This window comes from Herpailurus yagouaroundi, unplaced genomic scaffold, assembly GCF_014898765.1.
Source record: "Herpailurus yagouaroundi ecotype Mexico unplaced genomic scaffold, PumYag 139, whole genome shotgun sequence".
In the NCBI taxonomy this organism is placed as follows: Eukaryota; Metazoa; Chordata; class Mammalia; order Carnivora; family Felidae; genus Herpailurus; species Herpailurus yagouaroundi.
Window position 1 is genome coordinate 50,848,658 of NW_024412394.1, and position 7,457 is coordinate 50,856,114.

Consider the following 7,457-nt stretch of genomic DNA (forward strand, 5'->3'; position numbering starts at 1 on the left):
TTTATTTATTTTGAGAGAGACAGTGAGAGCATGCATGTGCATGGGTGGAGGAAGGGCAGAGAGAGAGAAGAGAGAATCCCAAGCAGGTTCTACACTGTCAGTGTGGATTCAATCCCGGGAACCTTGAGATTAGGACCTGAGCCAAAATCAAGAGTTGAATGCTTAACCGAAGTCCCAGGTTAGTTTGTTTCTTACCTACCCACCGTAGCGTGGGTTTTTATTCATTTGCAATATACTAAAGTTTATTTGTTGAATTTTTTGTTCCATTTTGTTTTCTCCTCTCATTCTAGTTGAATATTTTCTATCTAAAGACTCTACAAACTATATAAAAGCTCTCTGTCTAGCCTGAGATCACAAAAATTTTCTCCTATATTTTCTGCCAGAAGTTCTATGGTTTTGTATTTTACATTTTGGTCTATGAACATTATGAGTTAATAAAATATGGGTTGAGATTCATTATTTATACCGGAAACATGGATGTGCATTTTTTCGATCACTATTTTCAAAAATAGACTATGCTCCCTTCACTGTAATTCCTTCATACTTTAAAAAAAAATCACTTGGGGGGCACCTGGGTGGCTCAGTCGGTTAAGCGGCAGACTTTGGCTCAGGTCATGATCTTGCGGTCTGTAAGTTCGGGCTCTGTGCTGACAGCTCAGAGCCTGGAGCCTGTTTCAGATTCTGTGTTTCCCTCTCTCTGACTCTCCCCCGTTCATGCTCTGTCTCTCTCTGTCTCAAAAATAAATAAACATTTAAAAAAATCACTTGAAATGATGCTGTGGGTATTTTTCTGGACTTTTCCCCATTCATTTGCTTATCACTTCACCACTACCACACTATTTTGATGACTGGAGCTTCATATTAAATCTTGAATTAGATAGTGCTAGGCTTCAATTTTGTACTTCATTTTCAAAATTAATTGAACTCTTCTAGTTTCTTTGCTTTTCCATATGCAGTTTAGACTCAGGTTATTAATTATCCACAAAGAAAAAGAAAAAGGCCACCTGGGAATTTGATTTGGGTTGGGTTGAATATATATGAATATATATATATATATATATATATATATAAATATAAATTTAGAAATTATTTGTTTCTTAATAGTATTCAGGCTTCCAATCCATGAACACTGTATATCTCTTCATTTATTAAATTTTCTTTGATTTATTTCATCAGTGTTTTATAGTTTTCAGCATGCTTATTGTATGCATATTTTGTTAGATTTATACCTACGTATATCATTTATCTCTGTTGTAAATTTTACTGTACTTTTATGTTTCAATTCCCAGTTGTTGCTTGAAAGTATATAAAAATACAAGTGATCTTTCTATATTGATTTGATATCTTTTGAGCTTTCCAAACTGACTTATGAGATTTAGAAGCTTTTTAAAGATGCTTTAGGATTTTCTACATAGACTTGTTGTTTGTGAATACAGATATACTTCTTTCCATCTTTCCAATCTATGTGCCTTTTGTTCTTTTCCATGTCTTATTCAACTCTCTAGAACTTACAGTACAGTTGAATAAAATTGTGAGAAAGGACATTTTTGCCTGGTTCTCACTCTTGTGGAAAAACATTCAGTCTTCCATCAGTAACTATAAGGACAATGCTCAGTTTTAAGTAAAATCCCTCTATCAGGTTAAGGAAGCCTTCCTTTAGTGTTAGTTTCCTGAGAGTTTTAAATCATGAATAAATGTTGAACTTTGCTAAAAGCTCCCCCCCCCCCCCCATATGGACAGGGTTAGAGAATTTTTTTCTTAATTCTGCTAATATAATGAATTATTTTAGTTGATTTTCTTTTCTTTTCTTTTCTTTTGGAGATCTTGCTTCTTTTTTAAATTATTTTTTTAATATGAAATTTATTGTCAAATTGGTTTCCATACAACAGCCAGTGCTCATCCCAACAGGTGCCCTCCTCAAAAAAATATGGAACACTTCACGAATTTGCGTGTCATACTTGTGCAGGGGCCATGCTAATCTTCTCTGTATCGTTCCAATTTTAGTATATGTGCTGCTGAAGCAAGCACTATTTTAGTTGATTTTCTAATGCTGAACCAGGTTTGCATTTCCTCAAATGAACCCCACTTAGATGAAGTCTATTTTTCTTTTTATAAATTCCCGGATTTTGTTTGCTAATAGTTTGTTGAGAATTTTTGCATCTAAGATCTTATGGGATATTGGTATTTAACTTTCTTTTCTAATCTTTATTTGGTTTTGTTATTAGAGTAATGCTGACCTACTAAAAGGAGTTAGGAAGTATTTCCTCTTCTTCAATTTTCTAGAAGAGTTTGTATTGATTTGGTGGTATTTCTTCCCCAAATATTTCTCAGACATGACCTGTGATGGCATTTAGGGACTGGACTTTTCTTAAGTGAAGTATTTTAAATTATTAATTTAAATTATCTTATAGGTATAGGGACATTTTGTTTCTTCCTTCTGAGTGAGTTTTGGCAGTTTGTATCTTCCAAGGAGTTAGTTGGTTCATTGAAATTGTAGAATCTATAGGCATAGATGTCACTGACATCTATATTTTTATAGAATCAGTTTTGTTTTCATTGTTTTTCTCTATTTTCATTTTTTAAAATTTTATTCATGTTTGCTCTTAATTTTATTATTTCTGTTCTTCTGCTGTCTTCATGTTTAATTTTGGCTTCATTGTTTAGTTTCTCAAGCTAGAAGCTAAGGTTATTGATACTTTACTTATTTTTTCAAAACAAGTGTTTAGCTCTATTAATTTTCCTCTACACATTGCTTTAGATATATCCTATAAATTTTGGTGGGCTATATTTTAATTTTACTTCAACTCAAAAATTTTTTTTAATTCCCCTTGAGGCTTTCCCTTTGCAATATAAGTTATCTCAATGTATGTTATTTAGTTTCTAAATATTTGCAGATTTTCCAAATATATTTTTGTTTCGATCCTCCTTTAATGCCCTTATGAACTTCTATTTGTGTTATTTTTAGTCTTTTTAATTTGCTAAGATTTTGTTTATGGCCAGAATGTAGCCTATGTTGACGAAGATTTCATGTGTACTTGAAAAAAATGTGCATTCTGCTATATTCTTTCAATAAGATCAAATGTATTAAAAGTATTTGTTGTGTCCATCATATACTTACTGACTTATTTGTTCTGTTAATTCCAGGGAGAGAGAGAGAGAGAGAAAGATAGAGAGAGGGAGAGAGAGAGAAGCTGAAATCTCCAACTATAATTATAGATTTGTCTATTTTTCCCTTCAGTTCTTTTGCGTTTTGATTAATATATTTTGAAGCTCTGCTTTTAGATATGTAATAGTTGATAAGATTTTAATTAAATATAGACTGACACACATGGATTTATCTCAAGATGATTCGGTATAAGAAATAAAAAAATTCCCATTTATAATTCTTTGAACATATGTTGAAAATTAGAGGCCTGTATCTTGTACTTCATATTAAGTCAGAAAACTTTTCATGGACATAACAGAAATTAAATAGTCCTTGAAGGGAAGCTAATTCTATTCTGCTGTTTCTTTAATACGTCTGGTATCGCCAAACACTGAAAGCATTTACCTTTTAATAAACGGGGTCAAATTTTTTTTTTTTTAGTAAAACTCAAGACGCTTAGTTATTTTGTGCTTGGTTCTTAAAATGACATATTTTGCTTATTTTTGAATATCTTTATTTATATACAATTACCTTTAGAGATTATACTTGAAGGGTTTGGGAGATAGGATTTTAGGAGTCCTCAACATTCACACCCTCTCGTGTATATGCACAATCCCTTCACAATCCCTTTCCCTTTAGTGTGGGCAGGAGATGTAAGTTTGATGGAATATCATTTCAATGATTACTTTACATTGAATCTAAGGGACTGTCTAGATATAAAGATGTTAAGTGTTTTGTAATCAGTAGACATTAAGTTAATTAAAGGAAGATTACCCGGGTGAGCCTGACTTTATCAGGTGAATTCTTTAAAGGAGATTCTAGAGTCAGAGGAAGAAAAATTCAGAGAGATGTGAAACAGCAGATATGCTCTTCTATTGACCTTGAATGAGTACTTTAAATATTTGAGTTACCATAAATTCCTTGGTATAGTAGAGAAAGAATCTAAACCTTAGGGAGGAAAAAAATACTGTATTGGATTTGTCACACACACACACACACACACACACACCCTAATTATATTTCCTGACAGGACTTGGAATATATTCACCAAAACACTGAAAGAATTTTACAGATTATGGAGCATTAGCATCTTGTTAAGTATTGTAGTGACTGTAATTGTGGCTGTATTGTAGTGACAGTGCTGCTGTCGTTGACAAGATTTCTCCTATTTCATCGATTATAGCAAGCCCCTAAATGGCAGGACAAAGTAGTAGCATTGATGGAATATGTTATGGCATATGTTTTCCATAATATTGAAGAGAGCTAGTGTGGTAATCAGAATGGTCTGACTTACAGGGGTATTAGTGGTGATAATTAATCATGGGAATCATAGAATCTCCTCTTTATAACCCCCAAAATTCTAAGACTAGAGATTCTAGGACCATGATGATCATTGCCACTTTCCCAGTACCCAGGCCTGAGTCAGTTCCTAGTTTTCAAGGGACGCCTGACAACAAAGTTTGGTTTGAGTTCGAGAGCTGGCAAGAATGGCAATAAATGTGGATAAGGTTACTTTTCTTTTCAAAAACTTGATGGATTTTATTTAGCCCAATATACACAGAATATCACCATTTTCACCTTTCAGTGAGGCCCATCAGGAGCTGATTTTACACCTCCATTCAGAGACAGTGAGGCATTGTGAGTCCCAGCCATACTTTTGTTAGGGTGGTGTGGGTGGGGACCAATGAACTGCTGAACATAAATACCTGGCCAGTTCTCTGGCTATACTTCAAGAGTGGAATACCTGCTAAAAATAAAAAAAACAAACACAAAATTGAATCCACAATATTAGAATATCCAAATTGTCCAGGATACAATAAAAAAAAAATCACTCATTATACCAAGAACAAGGAAATCACAACATGAATGGGAGAAGACAATGAACAGATAGATGCCAACACAAATATTAGAATACTTAAAAAGGATTTCAAAGCAGCTATAATAAAAATACTTCCACAAAGAATAGCCATTCTCTTGAAAAGAAAAAACGTAGAAAACCTCAGCAAAGAAATGGATGTTATAAAAAAGGAACCAAATGGAAACTGCAGTACTGAAAATATAATAACCAAAATTAAAAACTTGCTAAATGGACTCACTAGGAAAAGACAGAGAGTAGAATCAGTGAACTTGAAGATTGATCAATAGAACTGAAACAAAATGGACTAAAAAAAAATGAACAGTGTTCAGGGACTTGTAGGAAAATAATGAAAAGCTATCATTTCTCCCACAGAGTGGTACTCATGGTGGCAGCGTCCACCTGCACAGTGGGAGAAGCCAAGGTCCCCCGGCCGGGGCGCGAGGGGCGGGGAGGAGGGGGGAGGTGGCTGCTTCACCTTTTAGACCTTTTTCTCTTGAAATGGTGCTGCTTTGCTCTCTTTCACCGGTTGTCATGAGCGAGAGCCTCTGCCCCAGGAAAAGGAGAAGGAATGGCAATGAAGATCATCATCTTCCCCCACCCCTCCACCACCCTAGACCAAAAGGAGTGCTGGAAACCCTGTCTTTCATGATTCCTGGGACACAGTCTTCAAGCAGTGGTGGAAGCAGCAGCAGCAGCAGTCTGCACTGCACTACCGCCCTTACTTCCACATCAACCAGACCCTGAGGAGGTCCACGTTCATAGCCTACGGCACCAAGGACACGATGACCTCCAACATGATGTGCGGGCCGTTTCTTGCCTTCTGTAAAGGGATAGCGCCATTCAGATTTGGTATTTCAGCTTAAGATGTTTTTAAAAATTGCACAAAAATATGCCTGTTGGCTTTTCAGGCTAAATTTGAAATAATAGGTTAACAGGCAGTCGTTTACCTGTGGTTTTGCTGCACTATTGCAATTTCAAAGGGGCTTTGAAACAATTTTTTAGAGGATTCTTTTCAGGGTGGATATCAAATCTATGTCAGGGTAATGGTATGAGGAAATCTCATGTGCATATTGAATCCATAGTTTGTCTCATTCAGACTGATTTCCAAATCTGTCAATTAGAAATCCTACTTTATGTAAAAAAGCCTTGTAAAAATACAGGATCTTGAATTTTTTTAATTCAGTAAAGTAGTAAAGAGTATCTAGTTTCCATGAATAAAAAAGTTATCATTCTTATCATTAGAGTCCCAGAAGGGGAGGAGAAAGGCAATCATACTGCAAAAGCTGTACTGGAAAAGCATTTGATGAAGTAAAGGCTGAAAGTTTCCCAAATTTGATGAAATACATAACTTTATAAATTTAAGAAGCTTGTGAATGTCAAATAAGATAATCCCAAAAGTCAAACAAAGATGCATCATAATTAAACTTCTGAAAACTAATACAGATGCTGCATTAACTTTAGGAGAACAGCAAATAAGAGCAGATATCTCTTCTGAAACTATGGATGCCAAAAGCAAGTGACACAATATGTTTCAAATAGTTGAAAGAGAAGTGTCAACTTCTATATCTATTCTTCAAATTCTATATCCAGTGAGACATCTTTCAGAGATGAGAAAGAAATCAAGACATTTGCAAATGAAGGAAAGCTAAGGGAATTTCTTACTAACAAACTTACCTTTAAACAATGTCTAATGAAAATTCTCTAAAAGGACAAAAAATTGTAACAGAAGACTTTGACTTTGACTTCAGAAAGGAAAAAAACAAAACAAAACATTGGAATGTGTAAAAAGAGGGGTGAAATAATAGATGCCTTATTACTCATGAGTTTCCTACATCATATTTGGTGGTTTAAACAAAATATTTTAACACTGACTACTGTGCTGCTCAATCTATATAAAGGAAATACTTAAGACAATTATATTTTTTATTTTTTTTTAATTTTTTTTAACGTTTTTATTTATTTTTGGGACAGAGAGAGACGGAGCATGAACGGGGGAGGGGCAGAGAGAGAGGGAGACACAGAATCGGAAACAGGCTCCAGGCTCCGAGCCATCAGCCCAGAGCCCGACGCGGGGCTCGAACTCACGGACCGTGAGATCGTGACCTGGCTGAAGTCGGACGCTCAACCGACTGCGCCACCCAGGCGCCCCTAACCTCCCTTTTAAAAAATATAATTGTCGGGGCGCCTGGGTGGCGGTCCGTGAGTTCGAGCCCCGCGTCGGGCTCTGGGCTGATGGCTCGGAGCCTGGAGCCTGTTTCCGATTCTGTGTCTCCCTCTCTCTCTGCCCCTCCCCCGTTCATGCTCCGTCTCTCTCTGTCCCAAAAATAAATAAAAACGTTGAAAAAAAAATGTTAAAAGGGAGGTTAATGGAACTTAAATGAAAGTAAGTACACTCCACTGAATTTGGTAAAATATCAATTGTAGTCCACTATGATATTATGTAGGTATGTTGCA

General features: G+C 35.6%; 1 non-coding gene across 1 annotated transcript; it reads right to left on the bottom strand.

The window, feature by feature from the left end:
* Window positions 1-1,921: 1,921 nt before the first annotated feature.
* On the bottom strand, window positions 1,922-2,028 carry LOC121030156 (U6 spliceosomal RNA). The gene has a single exon (XR_005790087.1). It is a non-coding gene; the product is annotated as a U6 spliceosomal RNA (small nuclear RNA).
* Window positions 2,029-7,457: the final 5,429 nt, after the last annotated feature.